This window comes from Candoia aspera, chromosome 6 (genome assembly GCF_035149785.1).
Source record: "Candoia aspera isolate rCanAsp1 chromosome 6, rCanAsp1.hap2, whole genome shotgun sequence".
NCBI classification, from domain to species: domain Eukaryota; kingdom Metazoa; phylum Chordata; class Lepidosauria; order Squamata; family Boidae; genus Candoia; species Candoia aspera.
The window spans coordinates 81,733,452-81,760,492 of NC_086158.1; the positions used below are offsets into that span (position 1 = coordinate 81,733,452).

The window sequence follows — 27,041 nt, forward strand, 5'->3', positions numbered from 1 at the left end:
TGATCATTTTTATACTTTTATAAGTAGTCTTGCAACAAAATATTATCACGTCGAGTCTTCCTGTTTGCTATTCTCATTCCGCCAAACTGTCTGTGATTTATTCTTTCCCATTCAGTCGAAATTCTGTAGCTACCAAACACATTCAGTCTTTTGAGATTGAATTATGGTTGCTAATTATGGTTTTTGCTGTAAAATGTTTACACTTTCTTCAAATCTCAAAGTTTCATTAAGCCTACTGACAATTTCCTCTTGTGTGTGATAGCACTGTTTTGGCTTATATAGGCATTGGCACCCACACTTAAAAAGCAGAAGTAAAAAAGAATTATAATGGCAAATACTTTGCAAAAAATCCTGCAAATATCATTTTGGTGAGTGTTATAAGAATTTGTTAGAGATACATAAATACCACTCCCTGCCCCAAAGCCACAATCCTATGGCCCCTTGTGCTGTGAAAATAATTATCGAAACAATTTTACTTGTAATGTAAATCCTTCTCCGATTTAGAGTCTTAATTTGAACTCCATCACTGGCTTTGAAGGAATGAGAACTAAGATGGTATTCATGTTGTATGATTTCATCATAGGGATAGAGAAGCTTGCTCAGTGCCATTTTTCTCAAACCTGCATTTATAAACTTTTTAGTTAGAAATTCTTGTTAAATATACATTTAATACCTAAGTACACATTTTCCATGCATTTGTTTTAACATGAGACGTTGCAGGACAATATGCTTTGATATGTTATCTTAAAATGGTAAAATAAAGGTATTTTAATATAAAATACCTTTTTTTAATATAAAAAAGGTATTTTATATTAGAATAGGCCATTGTGTAACACTTTTGTTGATTTTGACCAAAGAACAATATTACACATTTTACAGAAGGGAATAATCTGATAGATATATGCATTTCAATTCATGTATTAGTCTAATGGAAATTGGGTTGGTTGACTGAAAGCTGCTAAGTGAAATCCAGGACTTTCTTTGTTTCCAATTCATTTACAATCTGATGGCATTTGGTGGAAAGGTTTTTCTAAAGAGATGTTGGTTACAGTTATCCAGAGGAAATCCAGAGCTCATTCTCAGCTGGCCTTCCTCAAGGCAGATTGCTGGGTGAAGTCTATTTCCTCGTGGTTACTTTTTCATAAAGCTTGAAAAAAACGTTTTGCTTGTACCTTTACAAGTGATGTAATGTGGTTTTTGAATAAATTAATGTGTTATGAGAAGTGCAGTAGAAAACGTAGGAAATGCATTGCGGTCATGTAATGTAAAAATACCGCATTGCAGAAAATTGCTATCACAGAATATGGATCAAAAATCTATTAGAAAAGATATAGACAAAAATAAGTGTGAATCATCTTGTGAGTTTTTTAAAAATTTCACAAAATGGGGTTACCTAAATGAGAAATAGAACAAAATTAAATATCACAGGTTGCTCCTTCCCTACATATTCCATTTTTAAACTGGATTCTGTTTTCTTTATTGTCTTTGATATATAATATGGCATTTACATATAGTTTTGGACTATGATTTTCTTATTACATTAGAAAAAAATGCAGGAGGACAGGGGAAGAACTTTTTTTAAACTCAATTAAAAAACTAAAGCCACCTCAATTATTTGATTGTATAGAAAAGTGAGAAATAAATCAAATCAATAAATCATCCTCTAGGATTACAACACCCTGTGAATTTACCTAAAATTATTTTTACATTATTATTATATGTTAGTACATCTTAAATCTGAGTAAGTTTACATATAAAGTTTAACCAACACTGGAATATAAAATTGCCGACTAAAAGCCAAATCAGATGTCAATCTGGAGATCTATGACAGTGGTCTTATATGTTGTTGGTGGTATTTTGGGTTCATAAATTGGGTAGAGAAATCTGTAGTACCATTACTGCAGCACTATTAAGGTGCAACTGAACTTTCCCCCCTTTTCCATTATTACTGTCGGAACTGCCTTTTTCTGCAGACCTGATATGTGATCTATAAGAGAAAAACCTTAATTGCTCTACCTTCTTGCTAGCGTTCCTGATGGGCAGGAGATCTGATTGTGGCTCTCCCAACATTATGTTTGGTATGGCTTTGAGACAACTTGAACAAATCATTTTAATAGCTTTGTTTTCCTGAATTCTAGGTCCATTAATCAGAGAAAGAGATACTTTCCAGTCTCTCCTGCTTCTCAGAATTCAGGCTTCTTAATTCTCTGTGCTTTCGCATTCCATTGTTGTATCTCCCTGCCTAATATAGATAGATTCTTTTGCCGTTCAATCAAGCTAATGAGTGAGCAAGCATGTGAACGTGTATGTGAGAGTATGAAATAGAGCTATCTGTAGTATTTTAGAAGTAGTAATTATTACATTATGAATGCTCCATTAATAAACTTACTACTTGGCACCCCGTTCTGATTAAACTTTAATCTTTGCTCTACTTTTCCAAATGTATAAGAATCCTTCATCGGGCTTCTGATAAAATGTGATCCCTTGTGGTTGACTTTATATCAGAAGCAGCAAATCCACTCTTCTAATTGCTGGGTTTAGACTTGCTTCTAGAATTGGATGTTTGTACATCTTGGGTCTTCAGTGGTTTACTCACATTTTTTTTCCCCCAGAGTTGATGTGGCTTATCCTATTGACCCGATAAGGTTGCAATACAAATGCTAATTATACTGTATGGACATTTTTTAGAACTTGTGATGGAACCTGGTGTTGTAAGAAGGTGGGGCATAGAACTGCAACTGCTACCTAAGTTTCCATTCTTCATAATGTAATGAGACCTCACATTGGCTCTGCTTGCATATTCAGTGCTCTCTGGTAGGGACAGTGTGATGATGTCCCAGTATACCTAATTACAAAGAATATGTTGCAAAAAGAAACACAGCAGTAGCAACTTCAGGTCTTCTTTCCATCTTCTTGTTATAGTTAACATCAGGCATGACAATCTATCTTGGCTCTCCAGAATTCAGTAATTCAGCAGAAGCTTCACAGACTCAACAGAGCTAGATAAACTGCTAATATCTGCCTACTGCAGAACAGAAAAATTTCTCTATTTTTTTTCCCAGCCTTGAAAGTGAGAAACATCCAGTCCATGTATATGTGATGACTCTTCTTAGTATGAATCACTGCTTCCTGTTAAGGGTGACTTATTTGGGGGTGGGGGCTATCTGGTGTCATTGTTATCTATTTACTTTGAATATACTTTAAATATATCTATTACCTTGAATATATCCCCCACATAAGCATCACTCAAGCAATGAATAAAATTTAAGTACTGTTTTGCCTGAATTAAGTTCAGTTCATTAACTCTTATTCTGACCCATTAATTGCTTTGTGCACCAATCTAGAACATCAACAGGCTCCCTAGTAGTAGATGGAAAACCACATCAAGTCTTTGGATGTTCTCTCCTAGGGGTCCCATTTAGAGCAGAGGAACCCTGAGGAACACAACATATCAACAAAGTGCTGAAAAAGAATCATTTAGAATTCCAGAAAGCAGCCCACAAGGAAGAAAGTATAGTAACTTGCATGTTCATTTTTGCATGGTTCTCTAAAAAGATAATATGGTTGATGTAAACTAAGAAAGGTATCTTTCATTGACCTAGATTCTGGCATAGAGGATGGCAGAATTCCAGGCTTGAACTGAAATGAGCCTTGGTAATTCATTTCAGCCAAGAATTGATGGAGTACAGATAAAATGTATATCCATATATATGCATATATACAACAAACACCTTGTCCCAAGATGGAATAATTTCAAATTCCCAACTGGAAATTATTCAGCATGATGGGATCCCAAGAACCACTTTATTAAAGGTTTAACAAAGATCTTGATTAAAACTTAAAATTGCTTTCTGGTAAAATAAATGGCTTTTCCAGCTCACATGTAACGTAAGGTTTTTCTTACAGCTCCTGACCCTTCACCAAAACCCTGCTTGCAGATAATAGGCTAGACACAGAGGGAAACCAGTGTTTGAATGCATAATTGCTGGGAAACATGTGGGAACCCAAGTTTATCTCCCATCTCCCATCCAGGGATCAAAGTGGATGAACATAAACCAAGTGAGCAGATAACATGGAGGAAAGGACATTGAAGAAAGAAAGAAAGAGAAAAAGATCTGTCCTTTAGTCTGAAATTCATAGACATCAATAGGACTTTAGAGGGAGTGTTTCCTAAGGACATATATGTTGTTGTTTTTTGTTTCGTATCACCAGTATCTGGAATGCATGGAAGTATTCAGAATTATGAACACTTTGTTCATTTGAGAGTAGCCAGAAGTATTGGAAAGATGAATCTACCTCTGATTTCCAACAACAGACTGCCTGATGTGTGCTGTTTGTCAATATTTGAATTAAATTATATTTCAGTGGGCAAGGAGGAGCAATCTTATCAATTTTTCTCTTGGAAGAAAAATTCTCTGTCTGTGGTAGTAATGTCAGTACTTTTCCATTTTCTTAACTTTTGATTTTGATGGAAATAAACATCTAAACATGGCACCCCCAGCAGAGTAAATGGAATTAAAAATAAAAGCTATGGTGAATGACACTGAAATAAAGGAATAGTGGACAGAATATTTTAGATACCTGTATGGAATGATAGTGATATGTCAAAGAGGGGGTTGGAAATTAATGCTATAAATGTTATTGTGGAAGAAAAAGATGGATGAAAAGGAAGTCATAAATGCTGTGAGAAAGTTGAAAAAGGTATGAATGCAGGTGTAGATGGTGTAATTGGAGAAATGTTAAAATACGGTTATGGTTTGCTAATGGAGTGGCTGTGAGGCTTGTCTAACATAACTTGGAAGACCACCTCTGTGCCTGATGTTTGGAAGAATGCCATTATTGTTACATTATATAAGATATATAAGGTAGGAGTGAATGCAAAAACCACAAGGGGGTTAATTTGTGAAGCGTGCTTGGGAGGTGTTTGGCAGAATTCCAATTAAAAGGGTATCACAGGTGATGATGGCCAAAATTTCAGTGAAGCTTTTTGATGCTTCACTGAAGGGGGGCAGGGGGCATGCAGACTTCATTTTGGTCTTCAGCAGATTAAGAAATGTACAAATGTGAGAAAGACAGTTTATTGTACGTTTGCTAATTCTGCGAGAGGACATAGTAAAGTGTGGACACAGATTGAATTATGGAACATTTTGCAAGTATGCGGAAGTGCATATTGGTTGATAAATGCAATAAGAGCAGTACATGATATGGGTGAACCAAGTAGAAGAATAAATGAAATTCTGAGCAGCAAGAAGAGCAGGAATGCGTGATGTCCCCTTGGTTTGGAATGTATTTATGGATAAATGTATCAGGAATGCCTGCAGAGATATTAGAGATGTATTGTTTGGGGATATGACTGTGCATATCAGTTTGAATGAACATGATGCTGGGTTGGCTAAGAACCAAGTGATTTGTAGGAAATGGTAGACAAACTGGGTAGTGCAGCAAGAAGTATGAATCTGAAAATTAATGTATCAAAGATCAGACACTTTTGTTCAATAGGGAAAATGAACAAGTTATGCATAAAGGGTGAAATTTGTATATCTCAGCTTATCAAAGATAGGCAAATGGAGAAATTTTAAGATACAGGCATCCTGGTAGAAAAGTAGTGGGTACTTGTGGTCTGTTGCAAAGAATGAATGTGAACATGCACATAAGAGCATGCTTATTTTGTTGCATGAAAGTAAAACTTGGGTATGTCAGGAGAAACATCAAAGTAATTAGAATGAAATAGAAACTGATTACTTACGAAGTGAGTGTGGTAAAATAAGAAGGGAGAGGGTTAATAGTGAGTGGGTGCCAAAGAGATTGAGTACAAAAGTGAGTGACCAGTACAGAAGTATCCTGCGGTGGTTTTGTCATAGAGAGATAATGAATGAGAATTGAACTGTAAAATAAATACATGAAAGCTAAATGGACTGAGAGGAAGGGGGAGTCTAAGAAAATCATGAGTGGATGAAAGTAATGAGATACTCAGAAAGAAAAAAAGTAAGAAGATTAATGAACTAAGTGGAGTGTATGAATCGGTATACAGATATAGTGGAAGCAAGGAGGGTTTGCAATGATAGAAAGGTATGAAGAAGTATAGTACAGGTAGTCCTCGCTTAATGACCACAATTGGGACAGAAATTTTGGTTACTAAGTGAAGTGGTCATTAAGCAAATCCAACCCGATTTTAAAACCTTTTTTGCGGCAGTCATTAAGTGAATCACCACGGGCGTTAAGCAAACCACATGGTTCCCCATTGATTTTGCTTGCCAGAAGCTGGCCAGGAAGGTCGAAAATGGTGATCACATGACCATGGGATGCTGCGACAGTCATAAATGCGAACCAGTTGCCAAGTGCCCAAATTGTGATCATGTGACTGCAGGGACACTGCGATGGTCATAAGTGTGAGGACCAGTCATAAGTCATTTTTTTAGCACCATCATAAATCCAAACCATCACTGAACAAATGGTTGTTAAGTGAGGACTACCTGTAAATGCTATTGCTGAGATAGAAATTTTCTTTCTATCTTATTTCCTGCCTTTTATTTCTTTTGCTAACTACCACTTACTCTTTTCCTGCACGCTGTATACTTCTCTCTCTCTCTCTCTCTCTCTCTCTCTCTCTCTGTGTATGTGCACACCTGATGCTGCCATGAGCATTACTTCTGATCAAGTATGAATTTTAAGTAGGGTTTTTTCTCTTTAAGAAAATGCAGATTTGCAACCATATAATTCCACAAAGAAATTTAGGGGTTTGGGGTGGAGGGTTTTTTTAGCATGATGTCCTTAGCAGAGTCTCTTCCTGAATAAGGCAGTTCTTCTTTACTGCAATGTCCACATTGTTAGCCAGCTCTCTTTGGGTTCAATTTGTACAGTCACCTAAAGGCAGAGGCAGAATTAGCGGAGGGCGTTTATCTATTCCAGTGTTTCTCAACCTTGGCAACTTTAAGATATGGACTTCAACTTGATGGCTGGGGAATTCTGGGAGTTGAAGTCCACATATCTTAAAGTTGCTAAGGTTGGGAAACTCTGATCTATTCATTTGCTTAGAAGGAACAGGTGAACCATCAGACACACAAAGAGGAGCGCAGAGGAGAGGCCCAGTCAGAGACCTCCAAGTGCATAAGCATACCCAATCAATGGAAATAGATCCCATATTATAGGTTGCATGTAAACTTACATTATGGTCTTCTAGAATAAAGGAATGAAGAAACTGCTCCCCCACCCCCAAATGCTGTGTTCTCACCTCCCTCCTGGATGTGCAGTAGATAGGCTGAGGTGGGAAATGTATGAAACAGGCAGCTGTACTGCAGACACGCCTTGGCACAGACTACTGATTACCAATATTTGAGGCATTGAAAGCAGCTTTGTTGTTGTTGTTGTTGTTCTTTTGCTTTGACATGAATAATCCTCTCAGTTGCAGCACTTCTAGCAAAAGGGTAGAGCAGTAGGGGAAGCTATTCAAATTTACTGCAGTTTGGCAGCTGGAACATTGGAAAAAGATGAGTGTAAATAAGTGGAATGCGAAATAAACTTGCCTCCTAAAATACTGATTTAAAATATGCATAACATTGCTTTATCAAGTGGGCTTGTTTAAGGAATGTAAATTATTTAGAATGGAGGGGATGCTCTTTGAAAAATTGTGAAGCCGGATTTTGTGACCAGTACTTAGCCAGCTGCTTGCTATAGATTTTGTTTTGATGTGACAGGAGAAAGACTACATGGCATTTGCATTTTAAGAAAGGCAGTAAGGCAAACAGAGCCAGATAACACGGAATGGTAGAAAGCTGGAAGACTTGTCTGCAAGAAAAATCAAACAATGCAGATGGAAACTGTATGCCAATAATTTATGCTATAGCCAAAGGCTGGGGCTTACACATAAACTAGATATTCCACTTTAGATATATTGGCAGTATATTGTTATAATAGTGTTAATTGATAATTTTGATAATACTGTTCCTGTACCTTGTTACTTAACTCTAGATGTAGAAAGTGAAATTGGTCAGATCAGCATCCAAGCCCAGTAGGAAACCCAGGCCCAGTGGTACTTCATGATCCATATTAAGGTTTCTGGAATAAAGATGAGGGATTGAATGGCTAATGAGAGTGAGTGGGGAAAAAATAGTGGAGAGAAGAACAATGTACTAGAGAGATCTTAACAATGAGCTCTCAAGTACATTGACCACAAAGTTGCAGAACTGCACTCTTCCAACTTGGAGGGAGAAGAGGAATAGAAAGAAATCTAGAGAATGTGAAAGGATTGGAAATTAAAACAAAATAAATCCTAAATTTGTATTTGCTTTCTCTTTTTCCCAAACTTGTATGCTTCTTAGTCATAAGATGAATCTTGCTAGATCAGCTCAGAGGCACAATTAGTTCACCACCCTGTTTCCCTCAGTGGTTGTTCCACAAAAGCCCACAATAGCTAGCTGTTTTTCTGATGTTCAGTGGCATATGGCATCTGAAATGGGAGTCAAGAATTTGAAAGCTATCTCAGTTTTTCACTTTCCCCTAGAAATTTGCAGAGTAAGTGCAGTGCAGCAACCAGTTGTGATTATTTGCATGACGTGTCCATGTTAACGCAACTGACACCAGGAAAATGACTTGCAGAGATTGTGGGAAAGCTGAGGGCAAGCCAGTTGAAAGATTATCTTAGAAATGGCAATTCAGTACAGATGGTGAGGAAAAATGGGAAAATGCTCCTCAAGAAGATTCCGCTGTAATTAACTCACCGTAACTAAGGCTGCGGTTTCCCAGATTCTGTATTTACCCCAGACTAGCATTAAAGATGCCTCAATGAAATTTATGTCATTCTTACTTCCTCTGTCTTGTCAGCTATGTGAGTTTGACAGTGGCCTGCCCATGGTATATTTTTTATTAGAACCAGCCACATGGAAAAAGTTGTCAACCAACCATGCAGAGGGTACTGAGGATGCTAAAATCAGAGCCTTCTCTTCTAATATGCTCAAAGTCTTCAGTATTACTGCAAATATAGCTTAGATCTAAATAGGACAGTATATGGTAAATTAGTCAACACAAAATTAGTAATGTAAACTGATGCTCATTTACTTAAGAATTAGTACATTTGTCTAAATCTGGATGTAAGCAGATTGGGCAACTTTTTAATCAGCAAGACTCATATGTTTAAAACATCTTTATTTAGTAGAAGGATCTTTGGTTCTGTAAACTAGTGTAAGAAGAGAATGCTGACAGTAAGTAAAACTGAGTTCTATAGATGAGTCATGGCAACTGGATTTCTTTCTTTTTGACTGAAACGTTTTGCTGGGCCAGACTGAAGAAGCTGCTTGGACAAGCAGCAAAACGTTTCAACCAAAAAGAAAGATATCCAGTTGCCATGACTCAACCTGCAGACAATTCCACCTGGATGACTGAGAATCTTCATCGACATGAGTTCTATAGATTTAAAAGCAACCATATTGAAGTTCTCTTTATCATTAAACATATTCAAGCTGAATTGATTGACCAACCAAATCTTGGCAATTGACTGTTGTCAAGATTTGGTTGGCATCTGTAACAGAATGTCTTGATACTTCATGTCAATGTCTTTGACTCTTCAGGCTTTGTGGAGCAATTATTTATGTAGTGATGCTTACCTGCATAAAACCACTTCAGACTTTATTTCGCTATGAATCCTTGCTTGGTATCATGAATCTTAATGTAATGGACAGAAGGAATAACCTTGAGGACCAGGAGGAAGAGCTGCAACCAAGACAACAGTCAGATAAAAGAAATCTGAGTCTGGGGCAGAAATGTAATTTGAGAAGGCGTCTCAGACAGAACCCTCCATAGTTCTCACGAACATGGAGGGAGGGAGGGGGGAAGCGCATCCAGACTTGCAAGATTTTGTTGCTGTAACCTTATAACAAAAGTAGCACTAGCTTGTGTGTCTTTGGTTTCTAAGTCTGGCCAACCTTGGAGGACTGACACTTGTTCGATCACTGACATCATCTGGCTTTCCTTTATTCTGCACATTGGAACAAAGCAGAACATGTTGGTCTTCCACTTAATCAGAATCTCAGCTAGCAAAGGAGAAGTGCATGTATGTGTCCTTGCAGGAAAAGGACATCTCCTGTGCTTTGCATAATCCTGTTCTACAAATAATTATGCCTTTTTTTTCCCCTGCACAACTCGTCAAATTCTTAACAAGGCAGTACTGATGCTTTCAACTCTGTAAAAAAAAAAGGGGGGGGGAATCCTACTAGAATTGGCAACTTAATTCACCAAGCTGGCCTCGACAGACCTCATTAAGTTCCCATGTATTCATTTCAGGCTAATGGCTGTCATGCTGGCTGCTGTTTGATTTTGTGTAATAGACGTTTATGGCTTTCCAATTTGCTACAACGTGTTTGCCTGTGTCTGTGCCTCTCAGGGCTGATCCGGTGTGTTAGTCAGGCACCTGTGCGCTTGCCATCCTGACCTTCAGGGTTTATCCTTCTCTGCATGCTTTTTTCACTCTAGTCTTCTCTGCATAATCCACTTTCTCAGCAGTTTTCCATTTTCCTACTCTCTATCCTGTGCAGTTCATATTGGAAGGGACCTAATGAAGTGAACTTTTGAAACAGGAATTGAAAAAATATATTCATAATTTTTTTTAAAAAATCACTATAGGATGTATGACTAGATCTTTATTTGAACATGCAATGTTAATTTAATAAACATACAAAAGCCAAGGCTATTACTACTCCCTTGGACTTTTGTGTAATGTTCTTGCTGTGCACCTTTTTTTTAAAATAGGGATGCAAGAACATTTTAAACCATGCGACCACTCCCCTAAACACTGGTTTTGCAATTAGGAATAAAAACAAATGCAAAGCTCGCATGGACTCTCTTTGGTATTTAGGGGGAAGTCTGAGTTGTGGGAGGTGCTTGTGGGGAGTTGAATATTTAAATATACTAGTTCTAAGAATCGGTATCTGTTTCATCTGTGCAGTCAAACATCCGTTTTTCAAATCAGGGAGGTAGTTACATCATGTGACCGTCTCCAAATTCCAAAGAGTGCTAACTTCAGCATGCTTCAACGCGATCCCCACAATAGTTTTGGAGGGCTGATATAAAAAAGTTCCTATGAGCTAAGACTGTGCCCTGTGGACAAGGAGCTTTTGAAATTACAGCCCATGTCCTGTTATACTGTACCCTCTAGAACAATGTTTCTCAACCTTGCCAAGATTAAGATGTGTAGACTTCAGCTTCTTGCACTCAGATCCCTATTTTTGCAACAGAATATGCAACTCAGCTAGGCTCTGCTTTGCACTCACCATCCTGAAACTAAGGCAGATCTTTCCGTTTACCTTCTCTATGTAGTGAGTCACTGTTTAAACCAAGGTACAGTATATGTTTAATGCACTTGCTGTGTGCTGCTATATGAGATCAAACACCTATTCTCAACCATCTGCTTTCCTCTCCAAAGTTGATGATGTCATTTGTCTGTTGAGGTCAAGATGCATCTTTTGACTGTTGTCTTTGCCTGCTACTTAGTTTGCTGCTATTGGTTCCCCCTACTGTGATCTTTGACTCTGCCTGTCGTTTTCCAATGTCCTGCTCCAATTTCATGAGTTGCTTTAGGTAGTTGAGCTGTAAATTACACTCTCAAAAGTGGGAAAGCTTGAAACATGAGCAGACTCATAAAGAAAAAAGTGCTTAATGTCTATATTCTTGGGTCCTAGTTCCTAGTATAGTTATGACAAAAAAATAGCCACATTCAAAGGATCAATAGGATGTGGATATTCACAGAAAATCCATAAATAAGAACATGTGGTTGACATAGAAATGCAGGTTTTCCTTCTTCAGAAGGACCTGGTTTTCCACAAAATGAGCAGTATTTTTCAATAATACCAGAATGCTTCACTTGGAAAAACAAAAATACACACAATAGTGTTTTAATGGAAAATAACAGCAATCACAACAGCCACAACCACAACAACCACCACAATAATAATTTAGTTTTGTTTCATTAAAACATACTTATTTACACACCTTCCTTCTGTGTACATGAAACAACGGACACAATTAGCTTAATGCTGTGAGAAGTTTTATGGCTTTTTTCTTGTTTCTGGTCTAAAATATATTCAGAATTATTCTCTGCAAGAATGAGAATTATACGTGATTAAAAAATGAAGTCTGGGGGTATTAATACAAATAGAGCCAAAAGATTCCATATCTCAGGAAAGTAGAATAAATTACAGTCCCATTGTTGTATTTATTTAGATGCCAAATCTGGAAAGCATATCATAGGTCTTCCTAGGCCAGTATTTCTTAAACATTTTTCTTGCAGGACCTCTTCCCACTTTAAAAGATTATGGAGGACCCCAAAAGAGCTTTTGTTTGTATGGGTTATATTTATCAATATTTACTGTATTAAAAACTAAAATTGAATCATTCCCTACCACTACCGCTTCCCACAACTGTCATGAGTACTGATGGCGAGCAGGAGGGGGCCTCTATCCAGGGGGGAAAACGCATGCATAGTACTGAGGAATTAAGCAGCCATTCAAAGAGACACAGATCAGACCCACCTTAACTTTTGGGGTTTATCTGACTGGGTTTTTCCCACGCTTCTTCAGTTTGTTAAGATTTTCTGTCTTACATAGCAGTAATAAATACTAGAGACCTATTCCTTGTCTCAGCGTGATTCCTGACTGTTAGGACATCAATCCTAACAAACTCCTACTCCCATTGAAAGAGGGAGGAACAAAGAAAAATAAAGGAGAGACATTTGGGAAAACGTCTTCGGAAAACCAGGAAATTCGGCAAGCCATCCAACAATTTGCAGCAGCCCTGCAACAACACCAACAACAAGTAGATCTCCAGATCAACACATTACAAGCAGCTATGCTACAGCAGTTACAACAACCAGCTCCGGTTAACCCACAACCAGTGCCAGCAGCAGCAGCAGCAGCTCCACCAGTAGTCTTGAGATCCCAGGGCAGTCTACCAGAGAAGTTTGGAGGAGAAGCAGGACAGTTGAGAACGTTTCTCACACAGTGCACAATGTTTTTCGACAGCAGACCGGCAGAGTTTCCCACAGACAGAACCAGAGTCACCTTCATTCTAAGTCTGCTAAAGGGCCCAGCAGCCAAATGGGCTATTCCCATGGTGGAGAACAATGACCCAATTCTCAACAACTACCAGAATTTTCTGGCAGGGTTCCAAGCACACTTTGACGACCCGATCAGAGAAGTCACTGCCAGCTGGGAAATTCGGAAGCTCAAGCAAGGCAACAAGAGAGTGGGAATCTACATTGCTGATTTCAAGCTGTTAGCAGGAGATCTGGACTGGAATGAGAGTGCCTTGAAAGACCAATTCAAACAGGGGCTGGATGAAGAAATTAAAAATGAATTAGTGCGCCAGGGAACACCAGCTACCCTAGAAGGTTTATATCAGTTGTCTGTGGTCATAGATGCCAGGCTAGAAGAGCTCAGATAGATGCAGCCGGGGAGAAACGGGCCTCAGAGGGCTTCCAGGATTTCCAGCTCTCTCCGCAGCATCTCCTTACTCAGGACCAGAGGAGCCGATGCAGATCAGGGCGAGCAGGAGGCTTATTTCCAAGGCTGAGAGACAGAGAAGGAGAGAGAGAGCCCTCTGTTTCTACTGCGGAGCCCAGGGGCACATGGTGAGAGCTTGCCCAGTGAGAAGCCAAGCAAATCCGTAAGAGCCCCAGGGCAAGCAGCTGAACCAAGAGCCACCTCCACCTCGACTTCCAACCAGGGAAACTCTGTCAGTCTCCCTCCACAGAGCTCAGCAGGGAGACCAATCAATTAAGAAGGGCTCATTCTGAGGGTTCCAGGCAATCCTTTTACTATGTACCAGTCATAACGCACATAAACCCAGAGCACCAGGTCAAGCTAGAGGCCCTTGTGGATTCTGGAGCTTCCACCAATTTTATTGATGTACAGACTGTACAAGACTTCAACATCCCGACCATAGAATTGCCACGTCCCATAGAAGTGGAGACCATTGACGGCCAGCCCCTCAAGGCAGGGCTGATTAGAAGGTTCACAGAACCTTTGCAACTAAAAACAGGAGACCACACTGAGTGGATCCAACTTTATGTTATGGCATCACTTAATGTGCCTGTAGTCCTGGGCACACCTTGGCTGAAGATCCACAACCCATTGTTGAACTGGACTATGGGAGCAATCTCCTTCCCAGCTAAGGAATACCAGCACCACAAGATTCAAGCCGCTCTCCTCTCTCCAGCAACCAACGAAGCCACGGAAGCAGGGGGGGTCCAGTTGCCAGCCAAGTATGCAGATTTCGCAGACATTTTCAGCGAACAAGAGGCCACAGCACTACCCCCTCCCCCATAGGGACTGTGATTGCACTATTGAGTTGATACCAGGAGCCAAGATTCCAGCAAGGAAACAATATCCCATGTCCCCCAAGGAACTAGTCACCTTAAAGGATTACTTGGATTCTAATCTCCAAAAGAGAAGAGTTTCATCTGACCATCTACTTCCCCAGCGTCTGCTCTTACCTTCTTCGTACCAAAGAAGCCTGACCCATTGGCACCAGCAAACCAGGAGGCACCCATGAGAGTGGTACATGATTTCAGTTCCCTCAACTCACGATAAAAGAAAATTATCCCCTCATGCCAATATCTGATCTGCTGGATCACTTACAGAAAGCACGCATTTTTACTAGGTTGGACCTCAGGAATGTGTACAATCTGATCCGGATGAAAGAGGGGCATGAATATCTGACTGCCTTCGACACCAGGTTTGGTAAATTTGAGTACCTTGTTTTGCCCTTTGGCTTGTCTAATGCAGGAGCCATATTTTCCCAATTTATGAATCAAATTTTCTCGGATTTACTAGATAAGTATCTAGTCATTTATCTAGATGACATATTAATATTCTCTGACGATGCTACAACTCATGTAACCCATGTACATAATGTCTTACAAAGATTGAGAGAGAACAAGCTGTTCGCCAAGCTAGAGAAGTGTGCCTTCGATTTAACTGAATTACATTTCCTGGGCTATAAAATATCAACAGAAGGCATATCTATGGATTCTTCTAAGGTCCAGGCAATTCTCTCTTGGCAACCCCCCCGAAATGTGAAAGAGGTACAAAGGTTTCTAGGGTTTTGCAATTTTTACAGGAGATTCATAAATAAATTTAGTGACAGGGCTAAACCCCTCACACAACTTTTGAAGAAAGGATCAAAATTCATTTGGGGGGAGAGAGAGCAAGCAGCCTTCCAAGAATTTAAGCAACTCTTTGCATCCCAGCCGCTTTTAAAGCACCCCGATCCCACGAAGCAATTCATAATGCATTCAGATGCTTCCGATATTGCCATTGGGGCGGTGTTATTGCAATATACAAACAACACCGAGAATACATTGCTTCCTTGTGCCTTTTTTTCATGCATGCTCTCACCAGCAGAGAGAAACTATGATGTTTTTAACAAGGAGTTGCTAGCAATTAAAGCAGCATTTCAAGAGTGGAGGCACTGGCTAGAAGGTGCAACCTTTCCTGTGAAAGGTTGCACCGATCACAAGAATTTACAGCTTCTACAAAACACCAGATCCTTCACCCCATGCCAAATCAGATGGAGCCAGTTTTTCTCCCGTTTCAATTTTGTTATTTCTTATGTTCCCAGGGCGCAGAACTGTTTGGCAGATGCGCTGTCTTGATCCATTCAGGCAACCCCCGCTATTCACCAGGAGGTACAGGCTACTATATTACAACAATTGTTTGATGGGATTTTAATATTCTATTATTTTTCAGCATGGGCTGGCAAATAATTTTGATTTCACAGACCCCAGGGGTCCCAGGACCACACTTAGAAACACTGTCCTAGACAACGGAGAATAGAAATCTCAACTGGCTGCTTATTTCTACAGGCCATTTGTTTCATCGATATTTCAGCAATATGTTCTGCATTCCTTGCTCTTTAATTAAAAATACCTTAGATATTTGTCATTTATGTTAATAAACATTAAATAGAGTGACTGCCATGAGTACTGATGGCGAGCAGGAGGGGGCCTCTATCCAGGGGGGAAAATGCATGCGTAGTACTGAGGAATTAAGCAGCCATTCAAAGAGACACAGATCAGACCCGCCTTGGCTTTTGGGGTTTATCTGTCTGGGTTTTCCCACGCTTCTTCAGTTTGTTAGGATTCTGTCTTATGTAGCAGTAATAAACACTAGAGACCTACTCCGCGTCACAGCGTGATTCCTGACTGTTAGGACAGTGACATATTGTATCATTAGGGTGCACATGATTATGCCTTTGCTTCAAGAATACCACTGCATTTTTCTACCACTGCAAAATGGCAAACTATGTCCTCCCCTGCCCCAAAATACCTATAGCTTGACAGGATATATTAATTTAGACCAGGATTCTGTTTTCAGTAGCTTTCTGCTGCATCTATAACCACCCCATATTGATCTTTTGTATACAGACGAATAAATCGTCAGAGTCGTCTTCCTTGTGGGTTTAGCAAAAGAGCTTCTAGTGAATCTTGATTTTTCTGGATATGAATGTTCTCCTGTTTCTCTCACTTAATGCTTTGAGAAGCTAAGATTTCTTCATTTGGTCTTCTCTAAAAAGATGCATTCATGCTGAGCTAGTTCCTCTTGTTAATGTGAAAACCATCCCAAAACTATTGCCCAATTATTGAGGATTAATATATAAAAATCTGTATTTTAATCCTTAGGCAGCATTACTAGGCAGAGCTGTTTCTCTTAAATTACATCTTTTCTCTGACAGGAATCTGCTCCATGGAACTCTCTTTCAAGTTCTCCACAACTTCATTAGATAACACACTGATGACAGTTTATTGCTAGTGCCTCTGACAGTGTCTGTAGGCTCTCTCCTGTGACCCTGTGAGTTTTAAAACACATGTTGTGATGTTGAATGACCTTGCCTGTAACAGCATAAAATATTTTTAATATTTTTAGGAGGGTAAAACTGGTGTGTGAAATTGAATCTGATTCTTTGATGAACTTTGTCAGAGAATCTTCAAGAGGACTTTGTGAACAGTAAAGATATCCCAGATGTGTCTTTCAGGTTTTGCAAAAGACCCTTTCCTTATTTTTTTCTCATGACTGGCAAACTGTCCTTGAGGGAAAGGGCTGGCTTTACCAATTCTCCTGGGGGCTTCAGAGTAGGAATGGAAGGTGGTATTAATGAACAATAGCATCTGGAGAAACACTGGTCAAATCTCTTTTACAGTTCTATGCTGTCACAATCTTTAATTAAACGTGCAAAAAAACACAGCTTTGAAGTAAATATATGGTTGGAACTGAAGAATTGCTCAATCAGGCGAAGGCCCTTCTGGTCCAGAATTTTGCTTCTCACAGAAGCCAGCCTTTGTATGTTCATAAGCTGGAGAAGGAGTTTCTCCTATTATTCCCCTGTAATTGGTATTTGGAGATATGGTACCCCTAAACTGGAGGAAAAATTTGTCTTAAGGAAAAACAGTTCTTGATTCTCCATGAATTGACCTATTCCCCCTTTAAAGACAGCCAAGTTAATGGCTCTACTAAATCTCCTTCCAGTCAGTTTCATTAATGGCCTTCGGACCTAGTGTTTTGAAAGTAGGAAGACTGACCAGACTCCTTGGTGTTTGACTCTTGGACCATCATGGGCTATGTCTGCTTCTCTGAACCCCTCCTGTGAACTCTGGACTGAACTCTAAAGTGCCGAGCTACCAGGCAAGACCTCACTCTCTTCTTGTTGTTTTTCCCCTTCTGGGGAATGTGTGCATCTGCACAGCCATCTCTACTTTTATATTTGTCTGCATTGCTACTCACCAGTAAGCCACTTCTAAATCAGGTTTGTATGTCTGTGTGCTCAGTTTGAAACAAGACCAAAGATAGTGCTGGGAAAGACCCCAGTTTTAAATCCTACCCAGGATTTAAATCCTACCTCAGACAGCATAGGCCAGTGTTTCTCAACCTCAGCCACTTTAAGATGGGTGGACTTCAATGCCCAGAAATTCCCAGCCAGCATTGGAGTCCATCCATCTTAAAGTGGCTGAGGTTGAGAAACACTGGCGTAGACAGACTGAAGTAGATGGATCAGGGTCTGAGTCAATATAAGACAACTTCCCACATTTTTTTTTATTTTGGGACATGGGATCAGATGCTTGCATTGAAAAATCATGTGAAGTTGCCAAATTCCCAGTTATTCCTTCCAAGAATGGGCTCTGAAAATTGGACTGTTTGCCTAGAAATCCTTACAACAGTAACATGGATACATTTGTATGTTTGGGGAAAAAGGGAAGGTTTGACACACATAGTTTTGATCTGTAGCTCCAGTCAGGACTTTATGACTAGTTTTTCTTTTTGTTTTTAATGTTCTGAATTTTAAAGTTAAAGAACTGTATTTGTTTATACATGAAATAAGGTATGTATCTAGTGTTCATGGTGAAAATCATTCTACAAATAGATAAAATAGTGAAGGGGGACACTCACTTCTTTCATCTCTGCATAACTCTTAAAAGATTTTTCTTTTTTACTTCATTTAGTATGAACAGATAAATCTTTTATAAAACAAAACAGGATCTACATACTTTCTTTTTTTAGTACTAAAGAACCAGTCACAAATGGGTAGTTTTTATGTGTCTTAAGGAAGATCTCACTTCTTTCCAAGCCTGATGGTGTTATAAAATGTATCTGATTATTTAGCAACCTTTAATGACTTCACAGTGAAATAGTGCAAGCAAGGTGCAAGCAGTGGGAAGAAATTGTTATTTCATTTTAACTGCTTTAAATGGAACCATTATGTCCGATTCTATGCACGCACGTGCACAAACACACACACACACGCATACATTCCAATGGTCAATTCTTAGCAATGCCAGCCAACAGATTACATGGGATATTGCATCTTTTCCGTCTTAATGTATGCTTGTACATATGCAGGTACATATGCAGATACAGTACAAAAAGAGAAGGTGGTTTCAAGTGGAAGAAAGTGTCATCTGAACCTCCAATAAAATTCCATAATTAAGCCTGGATGATTGCATGACACTTGTCTGGAACTATGCTTGATCAGTAATCACTTCTCATGAGAGAAGCACCTGTACTATAATAAATCCATTTCTATTCTGACTTGATAGATACTAGAGAGAGATTGTTTTTATTTCAAAACCTGATCAGGTGCTAAGAAAAAATAACAACAACATGTTGATAATACACACTAGAATTCAATATGTGCAGATCCAGAACATAGCTGCTGATGAGTTCAGGACTCCTAGAGTGATTTTTTTTTTTTGGCTGATCTCTTCCATTACAGAAAAATTGGCACTCATTACTGCCTCCTTGTATCTAAAAAAATCTCTTATTTATGCATTTGGATTATTAACTTGCCTGATCTTTAATGAAGGAATGTGTTTTTTAAAAAAGTGCAGAAGTAACAAAGAAAATATGCTAACATATAGCAAGCCCTCTGGAGCTTACACATAGATTTATGTTAAATTAGGAATGGTCAAATTCACAGTGTTAGGGACATGCTTGCCAGGACTATGTCTTTTGGGTGTCAGGATATAGAGGGAGAGAACTGCTTGCAGAAATGAGAAAGCAATAAAGCAGGTAGTATGAGAATAAGAGACCTTTCCCTTTTTCACCTGCCTCTTGCCATCTCATGCCAACATTTATTGATTTATTGAAGATCTGCTTAGGTCACCTTTCAGGGTACAGATCTTGTTTAGGTAGTTTACAAGAGAAAACATTGCACACTTCTCTTCCTTTTTTCCCCACACAGTCCGATTCAGCCCAGAGTATCCAGGAATTCTCTAGTTGTCTAAACTCAGCTGCAAATCCCAAACCAAAGCTTTTTAAAACAGGTACCCAAGTTGTGAAATGAGAGGCACAACAAAGACCGCTGGGGCGGAAAACTCCAAATGGTGTGGAAGTAATCTCTAAAGTGTCCTGGAGATTACAGTCATTTCCATGAAGCCACACTTCACCCGGGTGGCAAGGGAGACTGCAGCAAAAACAAAACAGGGCACAAGGGAACAACGTATAAAGAAAAAATAAGTATGCACGACTCTTGGGTTTGGGAATGGGGGAGAAAGAGGCAGAATATTCCAAAGAGGGGAGGCAGATCTGTGGTAGAATGCATGAGAGGAGTCCGCTATCACACTGTAGCAAAAGGAAAGAATGGAAGGATTGCACAAAAAGAACCATTAGTAGTCAAATTCTCCTGCCAATGCATAAAAAGAAGGGAAACCCAGAGATGTATTAATGTAAAGAGGAGGAGTAGATCTGACAGCAAACTGAGGGAAAAAACAACTTATTTTTAAAGCTTTATTTTCTGTAGGATCTTTACCTATTACAGTGTTTCTCAGCCTTGGCAGCTTGAAGATGTGTCGACTTCAGCTCCCAGAATTCCCCAGCCAGCAATGTTAGCTGGGGAACTCTGGGAGTTGAAGTCCACACATCTTCAAGTTGCCAAGGTTGAGAAACACTGACCTATTACATCATTGTAAGTGTCTAGGATTAGGTGGGAGTGGCTTTTTAAAGTATTGGGAATTTCTTCAGAAGATAAAATGTGTGTTGTTTGTGTGTGTGTGTGTGTGAGAGAGAGTGCGTGTGTCTATTTTCCCTTGCTTTTAGGATACTTTTAAAGATTTATTTATTCCATCCTGCAGTCAGTTAATTTTGAGTTTCCTAGACTTTTAATAGAAGTTTTATTAGCTACTGCTTCCTTATTTATATGAATTAATTATGTATTGAATATTGTTTTTGTTTTATGGGTTAGTTTATTTAGTTTGTACTTGTAATCTACTGCTTGACAATTTTTACCCTGAAAAAGTATTCTAGAATTCTGTTAAATAACAAAAGCTCAGGCTTACCTTCCACACCATTATTGTCTGGCAAGTATAGTAATAAAGTACTAATGCATTTTTATCAGACTTTTCTTTATAAAATAAATTTAAAACAAATTACAGAAGGTCAAGTATAAATCCATTCTGTAGCATTCTGAATAAATAATTCATAAATAAAATGGGTTCCAAGATCATCAGCAGTTGATAACTATCATACGTGGAGGTGATGCATGCTGTTCTATAAACCAGCATGCAGTGTTCTGTTTTAATTTAGACAGAGACTAAAAATCTATTTCTTTCCTTGAAATGTTTATTTTATTACTTATATCCCACCTTTGAGGATATAGCTCCAGTGTTTTACACACACACGCTTAACTAGAATTTTATTCTTTCAAGAATCATTCCTGTGAAATGGATGGTGAAGGGGAGGGGGAGATAAAGTTGAACTGGACCAGGTTTCTGTGGTGGCCCATTTCTGCCTTCCTTCTTTTTGCTTCTGAGATTGATAGCAATGGCCCAGAGGAAGGAAAGCATCAAGGTTCTTGTGGCTAAAGTTTTCTTGGCAACCTGTGAGTATCATCAGAGAACTGTTATCACATGTGCACCCATTTGTGGAACTGAAAGAGGGCATTTGCTTTAATGGCATACTTGTTTGAGTGAGATCCTGATCCTATTTCTTATACAGTTCCCACAGAGGTATCCAGGGTACTGTCTTGTACGCTGTGCCTTGTTTCAGATTTGAAAGGGGAAAAAAGTGCTTTGGAGTACATGTGGGCACTTGTATAGCACCTTCCTCCAGCTGCTTAAAGCAGATGTGTCTTTTCGCAGCGTAGTCCTGGAAAAGATGTGTTGAGTTTAAGAAATTGCAGACCAGTGCTACGTACATGTTAACACACATTCTGGAGCACCTTTCCCCCTTCAGATCTGAACTGCTATAGGACCCTACTGTCTTGTCTGATTCTGTGGGTTTAGTTTCAGTTGGGGCAATATGAAGATGTGAACTTAGTGCTTGATATAATATGACTGACTACCTGCGTTCTTATTAATCTTGAGTAATAACAGCTGGGGAGAGTTGCCTGAATGCATCCATAGTTACACATTGAGAGAGGTAGCTCAGATCTTTTACCCAGGTGGGTGAACTTGAAAGATATATAGGGAATTTGATCCCATTAATTCTCCGTCTTTCAGTAACTTTTGATATCATTGACGAACGTACCTCCTTGGACTGACTCTACAGTGTAATTGTAGGAAACAGTGATGTGATTCTTCCACTTCTGTTTCTGGATTCAGTTTCAGAATGTAGCACTGACATTTCTCCTTGACCACCATGGCACTTTATACTGAATCCCAATAATATCAAAATCTAGTAGAAAAATGATGGTCATGTTTATGAATGGGTATGCCATCTAAAAAATATGGTGAATGGCTAGCTAGAGGAACTTTTGTGATGTAACTTGATCATTTGATAAAACTAGCTGAATCCCCTCCCTGGTTTCTAAATTAAAAAAGTGCAGTGCCCCCCAAAATTATAGATTATATAATTATCTGAGGGGGAAGGTTATAACTGGTGTGTCAACATCAGATATGCTTCAAGTTTGGGCATATATAAGTGTTGCCTTTCAGTTAAATGGTGAAATAGATAATTCCATCTCTCTTACAGTCTTTCCATGAACCCCAGTTGCCAAATTCTCTGAACTTTCTTAATTTGACCTGAGATCATCTGATTATTGGCTCATGGAATTATCTGATATAATGAACTGGATTTGTTTTATCTATCTCAGCTTCTTGATTCCTGGCTCTGAAAATGCTTCTGGTCTTATGCTTACAGACTTTAAATGTAATTTTGTCTTAGCTAAGGCATTCTTTATAAGTATTTATTGTAGATTCTGTATCACAAAGTAATATAGTTACATATTGAGAGACACTGAAACCCTGAAATGTTGAGTCCACATTAGGTTGTTTGTTTCTTTGTTTCTTTATAACATTTGTATAGCTGTAGTGTAGAACCATAAAAACACAATAAATAAAAGTGTAGAACAATAAAAACTCAATAAATAAAAACACAAGAATCAATAAAACCAAAACAGAAAAGCCTATCGCCAGTAAGTGGTACGATTGGGTGAAGGTGGCATTAGTCTTACATTTACAGTAAATATATTTCATAGGGGTATTTGCACATTTCAATTGTACAGTAATCACTTTTTAAGGGTTGAGGCATTTGACTGTCTTTTAAAAAATAAAGATCTTTGCAAGATCTTTAGTTAGCTACATCAGTGAAAAGAATATTTATACATGGACAGAGGAATAACAGATCTTTGACCAGCAACATGTAATAGGAAATACTGGATATGGCTTTGGAATATCATGCATTATCTGATCCTGAGGAAGCTTCTGTTCTAAATGGGAAGCTGCTAAGGAAAGACTAGTTGTCACCAGGCAGTAATTGCTAAGACTTGTTAGCCAGCTATAGTCAGTAATTAGGATAATGGTTATTTAGATATTGACTTGGTAACAAGTATAATAGCTATTTCAGTCGTATATTTTTCGACCTGTATAGACATACCCATTCTTAAAGATTATGTGTGCTTGGTTTATTAGATTGTTTGCATCTATTCTAACAATCTTAACAATAATAAAAATTGGTTGAAGAAAAAAATCCAGTGAGTTTATGGAAATTTACTGCTAAAAAAGAATGCTTAGAATTGTCGTTTCTTTGAAAATGCTTCCACTGTTACTGATGGAGAAACAACCATAAGAGTTGGAAAATTATAATAATTGTAGATTATGCTTGGTTTCCTTTCGCCCAAAACAGATAGAGGATAGCAGAAGGAAGAAACAGGGACAACAGAGAAACTGAGGCAAGTTGTGTAAATAAATTTCCAGACCAGAGAAATCAGCAAGTTCTGTTAGTCACGTCCATTCTGAGCATTTGCTGCTCAAGCGTAGCTGCGGCAGACATGCTTTTTGTTTTGTTTTGTTTTGTCTTGTTTTGGGTTAAAAAGCCTCATTGGAGTGTTATGGAATTGGAATGTGAAGGGTAATTGAGCTGAAAGCCATTCTCTTCCTGCAGTCCGTGTGATAGGAATGATTGAAGCTACCTCAGATGCAGCCTGGGAATCCTGATGAAACTCATATGGCAGCTGGACAAAAGGGAGAGAAAAGGAAATGTGGATGAAAAGTGACTTACTGTCCTCTCTGCATACTTACAGAAGGCTTAACTATTGCTTAACTTTTCCTTGCCCATGGAGATAATTACCCTGGATAAGGAAGTGTTTTGCTTTGTAGCTGACTGTTTTTCCATTATCTTTATAACTACCACCACCACCTGCATTATAATTCCTTGAGTGATATTCCATTGTATTTTGATTAGAGATGAGTGCTTGAGAAAACGGAACTCAATTCATCAGGAGAAAGTGGCTGGTTAGAAAGGCTTTCCTTCAGACAGTTGCATTGTGAAGGATATTAGATTCCTAGATCAACAACATTGATGTAGACATGAGTTGCATATCCTTAACCTGATTCCTATTTGCCAGGAAAGTGAGGAATCGGTTTAGAAAGAATGGCCTTGAACTATAACACGATCACTTGTATGATAACTCTTTCTCTTTGGGGTTGGAATCGAAGAGTATATTATAGAATATCTGTGCTGTTTTTTTGAGGAAAGGGTAAGCAGAAGTTAAGTCAGTTCAGGTGTCGTGTATGGTGCTGTATGTTTGCCTAGTATTACTGATAGCTACGTAGACAGTGTTAAATGTGTCTCATTAATATAAGTGTTGCTTCCTTCTGCAGGTTTTGGTGTGTGGGAAAGATGGGTCTTATCTCTCTTCCACAGGCTTCCTTTCTTCCTAGAGAATTCCACTTGCTCATGACAAACCTAGGCTTCATAGCAACTGGGCTACTTTCCCTAATTACCAAAGGAAGGATGAACTAAGCACTGACATAAAAATCATAGGACTTCAGCAGAAAGCAGTTAAAGCTAAATTAAAAAAAGAAGGGGGGCATTAGAAAAACTGCCCTCCACTTGTGCAGATAGAATATTGGTTTCTTTGCTCAATTAGATTTGTACATCTATCAAAAGAGACAATTTGCACATGAAATTAACTTTGTTCTAAATTCAGTTTGGGGAAAAAAATCATGTAGCATGAGATATGGATTAGTGTAGCTGATTATTTAATCAATATTTCTCTGCCTGATCTTAGGTTTTTCATTTACTTTGAGAAATAGAATGGATTTTGCAAATAGGTGTGGTTGTTGTGTTGGCATGTCTGCATCTCCAGTCTACAAAAATTATTTTCCTCTTGGTTTACTTGCCATTAAACTGAGATTAGTTGAAAGGTACTTCATAAATGACTAACCATGTTTCTATGGGTGATGTTTATGTCCTGCCAAATTATGTACATTGTATCTGCAGGAAGATGAAGCCTTTCTTCATTCTCTTGGGGTGGACATCCAGGATTGGAATTACATAGAAAAGGAATTTTTGCAGGGAGTTTTGCTCTCTTTTGAATGACAATCTGAATTGAAATGATTAATATCTCTCTTCTACAGAACTGTTAATAAAGCAAAAATCGCCCTTTGCTTTTGATCCTCCTATCTATATATTATTTGTTGGCGATCTGGCATTCTTTAGAACCATACTATTAGCCATATTCCTAGATGATGTCTGCAGAATTCCAAAATGAAATTCAGTTTTTTAAAAAAAACTGATGAAAAGAAAATTATATTTGGGTACTCTCTAATAATACTACACACAACATACCTATTGCCAAAGGCAATAGACTAGGGTGCTTCTGGCACTGAAGCTGTATAATCTCTGTGTTAATGACATCCCAGGATTTCCCTGCTACCATGATGTCCATATGCCAAAGATTCTTAACAAACCTATTAAAATCTTAACAAACCTATTGAAATCTTTTTGTGTGTGGGTGATATTGTCCCAATAATGTTATCTCAACTTGGCTTAAGGAGATTGCTGCAGAAACTGGATGTCTACTGCACGATCAACTCTTAAAAATTAATAAGGCAAGTCCAAAGTAGTGGTTATTGGAAAGAGACATACTAAATACAACTGGTATGTGGATGGGGAATTTATATAACAAGTTAACTCCTTCTTGGGGTGATCTTCACTGATATAGGGTCATTGACAAGCCATTTTAAAGAAGTGTTGTGAGGGCCATAACTAATTCTAAAACTGCTTTAACACTACTTAATTATAACCATCCAAGTACCCTGGTTTCTATACTAAAGGTCTATAAGGCCAAATAGCACCTTTTATAATTTATGGTGCAGAACTCTAGGGTTCATTACAGTAATCCCTACTTGTAATGGTATGTGGGAATGACCTTGGGAGACAGGGAAAAGAGATGCAGCCAAAGGAATGGTCAGTTAAAAGGCAACTTAGCCTGCAGCAGGATAGAGGATGGGGCAAAAGGCTCAGAAGAGGCTCTCCCTAGTTTCCTGGGCTGTAAAGGGGATGGAGGAGACATATACTTTGATGTCAGTCTTGCAAGGTAGACCAGACAGGAAACACAGCCAGATGAGCCAATTCTACTTTATTGTAAGGTTACATTAACAGAATCTTGCAAGTCTGAAAGTACGTTTCTCCCCCTGTCCCCTTTACAGCCCAAGAAACTAGGGAGGGTCTCTTCTGAACCTCTTGCCCTACCCACATTGTTGCTGCAGGCTAAGTTGCCTTTTAACTGACCATTTCCTTGGCTGTGTCTCTTTGCCCAAGGTCATTCCCACATTCCATTACACTACTTAAATGAACCCAGACTTGCTTTCTAAGCTGTATTCTGGGAACAGACAAAAATACACCAGCTTCTGCAGACAAAGCTGAAACAGGTATCAGTTCCATACACAGCCTTACAACAACTTGAGTCTTCAGCTACTGGTGATGGGTACTTTCAGTGGACCCTGAAAAGCTGCCTAAAAATCTTCATGAAGAATAGTCAGGTATATCCCTCCCTGCTGAATGATTAAATCAGCTTTCCAGGGTCATTTCGCTGCATGGCTTCTCACTTCCTTTTTAAAATTTCATCAGCCATCAAACCAAGAACATCTTGAAACATAGGGTCCTGGATATCAGTGCTCAAGTGGATATAGAGACAATAGAGATAGAAATTGTTTAAATAGTTGGCCAAGAATAAAAAGAAATTCCAATCAGAAAAATATTCAACAGCGGGCCTGACACAGGGCCAAAGATCGGCCTTAACCAGAGCTAGATTCGAGCTCCTGGATTTTATAGTAAAATACA

General features: G+C 38.7%; 1 protein-coding gene across 1 annotated transcript in view; it reads left to right on the forward strand.

The window, feature by feature from the left end:
- CDH23 (cadherin related 23) overlaps positions 1-27,041 on the forward strand; it is a 537,138-nt gene that overhangs the window by 111,751 nt on the left and 398,346 nt on the right. The gene's annotated exons all lie outside the window — the stretch shown is intronic.